We start from the raw sequence: 8,050 nt of genomic DNA on the forward strand, positions 1-8,050 counted from the left end.
CAACTCTTTGACGTATGATGACGTTGTCAAATGCCTGGAAGACCATCTCAACTCTCAAGCAAACGAAATAGCCTCAAGCTATACCTTCTTCACGCGAAGGCAAGAAGAGCAAGCGTTCGGGACTACATTGCTGAGTTGAAAAGACTTGCCGTAAATTGTAATTTTGGAACGACACTGGACCGTATGTTGCGGGACCGAATCGTTTGCGGGATTCGGGACGATGAAGCGCGCCGGTGCTTGCTGGGCCGCAAGAAGTTGACTCGTGAAGAAGCCGTAGAATTTGTCTTAGCTTCTGAAAAAGCGAACGAAGACGCTCGTGGGATGCGAGCTCCATACGCACTAACTGCAGGCGGTGGCGTCAACATGGTACAGAAACAGCAGCAAGGAAAGAAGTACAGGAGAAACGACCTACCGCGAAGTCCTAGTCTCTCATGCGACAGATGCAAAGGGCCGCATACCACGGCGTCGTGTCGACATCGCAGTTCTATCTGCCATCAATTGGCAACAGAGGACATCTTGCTAGAGCCTGCAAAAGATCCCACGCTCCGACGTCGGGAACGTTCGCCGTCGACGGAACAGAATGCGAACATGAAGAAGAGATTTTGTATGCTCTAGTCGCACACAATTCGGCCAATAAGCGCTTAGTGCAGCCAATTGAGCACACCTTAATGTGGGGAAGGCCGTCGGCTGCGAATGATTGTCGACACGGGATCACCAGTAAGTGTAATTCCCAAGAGCGTGTACAAGAAACACTGCAAGTGGTGGCCGGCTTTGCAGAAAACTCCCACACGCCTTTCATGTTTCCTGGGACCGTTACCGGTCTGGGGCAAGGTGGAAATGAAGGTACAGCTTGGTCCAGTAACGGTGAGCAGTTCTCTGATAGTGGTGGACCATCAAGGGCCCCTGCTGTGTGGAAGAGACACGATAGAAGAATTTCGCAAAGCTGGCGTCTTCCTTTTGGAGAGAGGCATGTCGTCTATGGTGAATGTTGTGCACGTCGACAGTAAGCTCACCGCACTTCTTGACGAATTTTCCGACTGCTTTGAGGACCTCGGATGCTGTAAGGGACCACCGGTGAAAGTATACCTCAAGGAAGGCGCCCAACCTCGATTTGTGAAGGCTCGGACAGTTCCGTACGCCATGAGAGCGCAAGTATCCGCCGAAATCGACCGACTGGTGGAAGTGGGAGTTCTGTCCCCAGTGAGCGTGGCTGAATGGGCAACGCCAGTAGTGCCGGTGGTAAAGAAAAACGGAGACATCCGGCTGTGTGGAGACTTTAAGCTGACGGTCAATCCAGCGACAAGAACAGAACAGTACCCGCTTCCGAAAATCGAAGACATCTTTGCAACGCTAGCGGGGGGCGAGGTGTTTAGCACGCTCGACTTACGGAACGCATACAACCAACTTCCCCTGGATGATGATGCCAAAAAGATAGCGGTGCTGAATACGCACAAGGGCCTCTTCTGCTACAACCGCTTGGCTTTTGGTATCGCCTCGGCGCCTGCGCTGTTTCAGCGGCGCATAGAAGCGGTACTACAGGGGTAACCAGGGGTGAATGTTTACCTGGACGACATTATTGTAGCGGAAAAAGCGCAGAATACCAGGCTACTACGCCAAGTGTTGGAACGACTGCGGGCGAATGGCCTCACGCTGAACAAAGAGAAGTGTCGTTTCCGGGAAAAAGAAGTGGTATTTCTTGGGCACCGAATCGACGCAAGAGGCCTTCACCCCCTGCAGGACAACTTGGAAGCCGTGCTGGCGGCGCCGCCACCGACCTCGGTAAGCCAGCTTAAATCATTCTTCGGACTGGTGACGTATTAATCGAAGTTTCTACCAAATTTGTCAACCACTTTGGCTCCGTTACACCACCTGTTGTCAAAAGCGGTACCCTTGTGTTGGGGGAACGCACAGGTGACAGCATTCCAAGAAACCAAGCGCGCCATGAGCAACGCAAACTTTCTTGTGCATTATGATCCTCAGAAACCCCTGCGGCTTGAGTGTGATGCGTCGGCGGAAGGAATAGGCGCAGTTTTGTCTCACCGCATTAAAGGGGTGGATCATCCTATCTCTTTCCGCTCCAGAACTCTTACGTCGGCAGAACGTAACTATTCACAATTAGAAAAGGAGGCACTAGCGCTGGTTTTTGGGGTTGTGAAATTCCGAGATTATCTGTTTGGCAATAAGTTCACTCTGGTGACCGATCACAAGCCTTTGACTGGCTTGTTGAGTCCAGACAAACCCATCCCGCAGATGGCAGCGGCACGAATTCAACGTTGGGCGCTGCTCTTAGCAGCATATCAATATGATTTGGAATACAGAAAAGGGGAGCTGAATGCGAATGCCGACGCTCTGAGCCGCTTGCCGTTGCCTGTCCGCGATGATGGCAGCGAAAAAGAACTTGCCGATTATGTCCTGCATGCGCAGGCACTGGATGACTTTGTTTTGTCTGCGCAGAATGTGTCTGATCACACCAGCAAAGACTGCACACTTCAGCAAGTAAAGACTTGGATCCTGCAAGGCTGGCCCAAGCGCCTGGGGGCAGACGAACAACAGTATCAACCATATTTTGCACGGAGGCAGGAATTGACCGTGAGCAAGGGGATACTGTATTGGGGTCACCGTGTGGTTCTTCCTAAGCTGGTCAAAATTTTGTTTTGAAAGAGCTGCATGACACGCATGCTGGCATCACAGCAATGAAGAACCTCGCGCGCTGAATTTTCTGGTACCCAGGGCTAGACAGTGATATTGAGATGCTTGCGAAACCGTGTCCCCTGTGCGTGCAGTGTTTGCCCATGCTCCCTGCGCAGGTTCCAGTAAACTGGCCGAAGACCAACGCACGTTGGTACCGCCTACACATGGATTTTGCTGGTCCCGTGGAAGGACATATGATCTTCGTTCTTGTAGACGCCGAGACTAAGTGGATAGAGGCAGTGCCAATGAAGACAGCCACGGCGGCAACGACAGTGGATGTACTCAGGGGCATTTTCGCACGCTTTGGCCTACCACGAACTGTCGTGTCGGACAACGGTCCGCAATTCACCAGCGCAGAGACAGCACGATGTTCTTCCGGGAAAATGGTGTGCGCCACGTAACGACTGCCCCATATTACCCGCAATCCAACGGGTTGGCAGAACGGGCAGTACGCACCATCAAGGAGGGCCTGAAAAAAAATCGGATGGGAACGCTGCAAAGTCGACTTTCCAAATTTTTGTTACGTTACAGGACCACGCCGACCCAAGAACAGCAGTCGCCCGCAGAAAGACTTCTGGGATTCCAGCCACGGACCCGCCTAAGCAACTTCTTTGCAAAGGAAAAAGGGGCGAAGGAGGCTGCCGTCAACGGAGTTCCAAGCCCAGAAAAAGAGTATGCACCAGGAATGCAGGTTTGGAGTCGACAATACGGTCAGCCAGTTCAAAGGTGGCTTCCAGGAACCGTGACAACAGTCGAAGGTAAACGATTCTTAACTGTCAACACGCCAAGGGGGGTGCAGCGTAGGCACCTGGATCAAGTACGAGCCCGCGCCTCATCGACGCCGGGTAAGGAAGAACCCTTCGAGACACCCGTGACCCTGGAGCACTCATCTCCGGAAGGGCCCCTCTCTTCCGCCGGCGACCAGACAACTAGCAGCGACGCCCTGCAAGCCGGTCAGTCCGTGCCGGGCGAGCCAGCGTCTGGAGGTGGCATCGAGCCGGCAGTTTCAGGGCCAACAGAACCAATCCAACTCAGACGCTCCACCCGTGCCCGCAAGCCCCCGGATAGGTTCTAGCTCAGGGGGGAGGAAGTGATATATCGTTGATCCTCAGATGTAGATGCGAGAAGCATGCCGACCACACGTGCCTTCACCCCTCGTCACGGCGCATGCTCCGGCCCTCTGGCCAGGGTATAAAAGCAGCCTCTTGAATAAACATTGTCTTGTTCCTGCCATGAAGTTTGTTTCCTCGCACCTACGTACGATAATACAAATGGAACCGTGCAACGGTAGTGTTTTAGCTTAAGATTTATCGCGTAATCGCATGGCAGTCTTCTCTTCCACAATTACAACAGTATATTGGTTGATTATTGTGATGTGTGGCTCATAGGTATCTAGGCAGAAAATTAGGCTGCTATTTTACCCACTCCATGTGATAATGGGTGGGACAGCGGGTAAAAGCGTTACGCGGACATTGCCACTACTTTATAGCAAAAACTCAGCGCAGCTTGCACAAACTCACGTAAGGCAGGGTCACAGCAGAGGTCATGGGCACCTAGCTGGTCCTGACTTGGCAAGGCGTTTACCCTCTCACTTGGCTCTTTCCCTACCCTTGCTATGCTATATTGTACGTGGCTATGCTTGCTATCTTTTTCTTCTTTTTTTGAGTCTGTCTCTTTCTATCTCTCTATATGTTTGTTTCTCTGTCCTTGCACCTTTTTCTATCTTCCCTTTCTTTCCTCTCTTTTAAAAGCGAAGCATTCCTTAGCGAAACATTGGGACTCTGAGCGTTTCCATCTACGTATCTATCTATCTCCAGATCTAGTCACCTACGTCTGGATGCTCTCATGATCACCTCCTTAACTTGGTGCAGACCAAAATTGGCAAGGGAGGATAAGAGGATTTGACGAATATGGCTGTCGGATCATGACATGAATAACGTGAAAATCCGGTCGCGTATGTCGTCGAACCCTTTCCTCCAGACACGTGTGGTACATACCCGTTTACCCCGGGCCACTGTGTATGGGTATGCGCCACAGGTGACTGACAGCTTATATCTACCCAGGAACGGTGAGATGAGACAGTGGTAATTTAAATGAGAGAGCGTTAAGAAAAATGACATCGGCAGCCTTGACCCGACGTTTTGCGTGGCATAAATTATTCTACCGCAGAGCCATGCCACGTCTATGAACTGGTTTGGAAAAACAGCCTATGTAGGCGTAATGTCGGTGCAACGTCTTGTGTTTGTGGCGCTGGCTATCAAATTTTACAAGAAAGCAATAAACACTACATATGTAGTCCTATGATACAGTCATCATATCAGATTAACGTCTGTGGTACCAGTGTTAGCTCCGCTGTTATAGCAGTCTAATAAGCATTAGATTTGTGTTCCTATGATTCAGCAAGCTATATTGAAGCTTTAAAAGAGTTGACTGTTGGGCGAGCTGGTGCTTTGACATAAAAACTATCGTAAGTAGAGCAACTAGACAGGACACACACCAAGGAACAGACGCCTGTGCTTGTCTGTTCCTTGCTGTGTGTCCTGTCTAGTTGAGCTACTTGCAATGCTTTCTATGTAGTGAACCGTTGCTCAACCCCGATGGAATACATTACCGAAATTTCCGTGCGATATTCACTTGAATGCACCATATAGTACAGCATAGAAGTTCTCGCTGACTGCTTCGCATGAAACCGATTCCCACAACGCATGGAATGTGCCGAAATTTTTTTAGTCTTCCAGTGCGCCTCTCTCCAGAGTTACCTTTGAATTTACTAAGCTTCATTTAGTACCATTTACTGACAAAAAGAAACAACAATTCAGAGTGTGAACCATTCTTAACAGCGAAGCTGGTTAGCAAATCGTTCCTTGTGACTCGATCGCAAATCGATCTGTCATCATCTTAACTGGTATGTGCCCCTTTGCGGCTACCTGAGAACGAGTACAGAGAGAGAGAGAACGAAAGCAAGAGAGAAACTAACAGAGAGACGAAAAGAAAGATAAAAAGAAAGAGAAAGACAAAAATTCCTGAAAAAACTTCTTCACGAGGCCGTATTCAAACCCGCGTGCCCTCGGTCCGAATGCGAGTGTCCTATGCACTCGTCTATCCAGGAACGCTAGCATATCATAGAATAGGATTGTATAGTGTAGTGTAACAAGGGGATGGGAAAGGGAAGTGAGCGTGATGGTGAGGAGGAAGGAAAGGAGGAGGGGAGAGAGCAAAGCGTAGCACAGAAAGAATGAGAAAGAGAAATAGAAAGAAAGAAATGAGGAAAGGAAAAGAAATAGAGACAGAGAGAACATAACGGAAAGGGAGGGAAAGAAGTAGACAGAGAAAAGAGATAGATGAAGATAGATAAAAGATGTCACTCGCATCACCTGCCTGGTAACAAGATGGACTCCCTAGACACTGCTGTAATACGTGAGTTTTTTTTACGGCGTCCTACAGTCAACGTACGAATGGCTCATCATAAGCCCTTGTCGGAACTCGTCAAACTGGTCGACGATAGGACGGACGTTGCTCCGACAGACATCAATGCTGCACGCAGATCTCCAGTTCTTGAAGTAAACTTTCTCTGAGGAACAGTAGAAGAGCTGGCATCTGTAGTAGGCGATTGACGTCAGGAATTGCAAAGCGCTCGAAACTTCAATGACCTACCCAGTCCAACTCATCAGCCCCTCACGCCACCTTCGATGCTACTGCTGCTTGAACAACGTGAACAATGAAAATATATAAATTTATATATAGATAATTTCGGTGTACACAATCAGTAAGTACATTCCTTTCGTCCATTATCAAGCCCCACCTCTCCGGCATCCCCCAGCTGATTTGTTCGTGAATCACAGTTAGGGAGTGAGGCTTCACAACAAGGGATAAGCGTTTAAAAAAGGGCCTACGGACAAAAAGCTTCACGAGAGTCTAATATAGCTTAATATACACTTGACTGCATAATGCATGCACACAATACACACGAAATGCAAAAAACGCCAGGCCTGCGCGGAAACCGCAGCACAGTCACAACTAAAGCTGGAAGAGCGGCGTTTCTAGAGCCCGTTGTAAGCTCTCTTGAGGCTACAATACAAGTACACTAGAAAGGTACCCACTACGCCATAAATCACAATTTTTCTGAAGTTGCGAAGCACCTACCAAGCCATTATTCGTCACTCTGCGGAGAAGCGAGGCACCAGCTACACGTCTGTAAGGCATTATGTGCACTTTGTTGACGCGACGACTGATGACGATGAAGAATTATGGCTCAGCCCTTTGTAATGGGTTGGAAGCTTTAAACGGCCCAGCAGTTATTTAATTTGCGTTGGGTGACGCTCGGTCGCGATTTCCCTCTCCCGTCATGCTGTATAACATACATTTACATGGGAGAGAGACGGGGGAGGGGGCGAAGAACTTTACTGAGACCCCGAGGAAATGGTTCCTGCGCTTATGGGCTTCCTTGGCAAGCAATACAAGTGCACTTGCGAGAAACCCACTACGCTATAAATCATTGTAATTTTACTGAGACCCCGAGGAAATGGATCATGCGCTTATAGGCTTCCTTGGCAACCAATACAAGCGCACTTGCGAGGAACACACTACGCTATAAATCATTTTAATTTTTGAGAAGTAGGGCAGTAGGCACTGTACCATTTTTCGTCATTTTACGGAGAGCGTTGGTACCTGCTCAACGCATGTATGGCATTATGCGCACTTTGTTGATGCTGTGCCTGATGACGATGAAGAATTATCGCGGATCCCATTGTAATGGGTTGGAAGCATTCAACAACCTACTCGTTGCGCAATTCGCGTTGTGTGACGCCTGGTTACAGATCTCGCGTTGTGCGACGCTTGGTGCTTATTTTACTCTTCTACTACGCTATACTGCATATGCTAATGTGGTTCCTTTCCGATATGATGCCTGTATAGGACATTTTTTCAAGGCCGTTTCAAGCACCGGCATGGTTCAGAGGTTGAACACTTATTTTGAGCGATACTGGTTACGGACACCGGCGGCGGCGGCGGACAACTACGGCGCCAAAAACGGCCGGTGCAATGATCTCATAACAGCTTTCGCAGTAAAAAACGCACGTTAGAAAAAAGGAAGAATTCGAAATATCATTTGTACGTGGACATTGCGAAGAAGTTAGAGGACTGAGGGAAGACAAGGAAGATGACGGTGCTCTGACTAAAGAACATGGCTGACACCATAGCCTAGCCCAACGTGTATTATTACAAAATGGCGTAGCCGCGTATCGTTCCTGTCTGGACATTCAAGTCAAGATGTGGGTGGACTTCACCATTGGAGGAAGTCAACGCGATGGCATCCGGATCTTGGCTGCAACGCCTGAAGATGAAGAGGCAGAAGCTCTTC

At 49.1% G+C, this 8,050-nt stretch overlaps 1 pseudogene; it reads left to right on the forward strand.

The window, feature by feature from the left end:
* Positions 1 to 800: 800 nt before the first annotated feature.
* On the forward strand, positions 801 to 3,883 carry LOC119391665 (uncharacterized protein K02A2.6-like; annotated as a pseudogene).
* Positions 3,884 to 8,050: the final 4,167 nt, after the last annotated feature.

Source organism: Rhipicephalus sanguineus, chromosome 4 (assembly GCF_013339695.2).
Source record: "Rhipicephalus sanguineus isolate Rsan-2018 chromosome 4, BIME_Rsan_1.4, whole genome shotgun sequence".
Taxonomy (NCBI): Eukaryota; Metazoa; Arthropoda; class Arachnida; order Ixodida; family Ixodidae; genus Rhipicephalus; species Rhipicephalus sanguineus.